Source organism: Colobus angolensis, unplaced genomic scaffold (genome assembly GCF_000951035.1).
Source record: "Colobus angolensis palliatus isolate OR3802 unplaced genomic scaffold, Cang.pa_1.0 Scaffold138, whole genome shotgun sequence".
Lineage (NCBI taxonomy): Eukaryota > Metazoa > Chordata > Mammalia > Primates > Cercopithecidae > Colobus > Colobus angolensis.
The window spans coordinates 1,358,853-1,360,555 of NW_012114466.1; positions in this window are offsets into that span (position 1 = coordinate 1,358,853).

A 1,703-nucleotide genomic window follows, 5' to 3' on the forward strand; every position below is an offset into this window, starting at 1 on the left:
GGGTTTCACCATGTTGGCTAGGATGGTCTTGATCTCTTGACCTCTTGATCCACCCACCTCGGGCTTCCAAAGTGCTGGGATTAAAGGCATGAGCCACTGTGCCTGGCCAGACTGCTGCCTTCTTATGTTTTCACATGGTCTCTGTCTGGCATGTGCATATGCATGGTGGTAGAGGGGGGATGTTTCTCCTCTTCTTATAAGACTGCTGATATGGTTTGGCTGTGTCCCTACCCAAATCTCATCTTGAATTCCCAGGTATTGTGGGAGGGACCCAGTAGGAGGTAATTGAATCATGGGGGCAGGTCTTTCCCATGCTGTTCCTGTGATCGTGCATAGGTCTCATGAGATCTGATGGTTTTAAAAAGGGGAGTTTCCCTGCACAAGCTCTCTTCTCTTGTCTGCTGCCATGTGAAACATGCCTTCCACCTTCCACCATGATTGTGAGACCTTCCTAGCCACGCGGAACTGTAAGTCCAATAAACCTCTTTCTTTTGTAAATTGCCCAGTCTCAGGAATGTCTTTATCAGCAGTGTGAAAATGGACAATACACTCACCGTAAGTGCCCCACCCTCATGACCTAATTAACTCTAATTATTATACCACCCAAAGGGTACACCTCCAAATACCATCAAGTTGGCAATTAGAGCTTCGGGATATTAATTCGGGGGGACACATTCACTCCACGGCACCCCTAAATACCAGACTCGGATTAGAATGACCAACAGGAAACTGCTGACATGTGACCATGTTTGATCTATCAAAGCAGCAACTTTCTGAGATCACACCTAATAAAGACCTCTTCCTGACAGGCACAGGGAGTCGTCCTCGTTTGCTCTTTCTCACTCACATCTGATGTGCAGGGCCAGTTTCATGGGTGTGCACCTGGGCAGTCACATTTGGTCTCACACATAAAAGGGCCCTGTGCTTGCTTCAATGCTCTGCTGTAGCTGTCCAGATATTCCAAATAACGTTTGAATGAGGAACAATGCATTTTCCATTGGCAGAGGGCCCCCAAAATTACATAGCTGGTCCTTCTGACATCTAATCCATTAACCAGTGCTGTCTTTTCCACACACAAACCCAAACCAAGCCAAGATCAGCTCATGTACGCACCAGCTGACCCTCCAACACCCAGGCCTGCCGCTTCCACTTCACTGGGCCCTCCTCAATGGCCTACCTTCTTCCCCTCTTGCTGTTTCCCAACAGCAGGGTGATGCTTGCAAGATGGAAATCAGGTCAGGCCCCTTTGCTGCTCAAAACCCTCCAAAGGCTTCCCAGCCCACGTGAGACAAAATCCAACCGTGTTAGTTATCATGTCCTACAAGCCCCTGCCTGCTTTGTCTTTGCCCATCTCTCCAATTACATTTCCCCCACTCACTATCCTCCCCCTTACCCCAGACACACTACTAACCTCTCTCCTGCCTGTCTCAATGCTTTTGCACATACAATTCCCCTTGCTAGTGAGAGGTGACAACGTGGTAGCAGCCCTCGATCGCTCTCGGCGCCTCCTCGGCCTCTGCGTCCACTCTGGCCGGGCGTGAGGAACCCTTCAGCCCACCGCTGCACTGTGACAGCCCCTCTCTGGGCCGGCCGAGACCGGAGCCGGCTCCCTCTGCTTGCGGGGAGGTGTGGAGGGAGAGGCCGAGCGGTAACCGGTGCTGCGCTCGGCGCTCCCGGGCCAGCGCGACTTCCGGGTGGGCGCG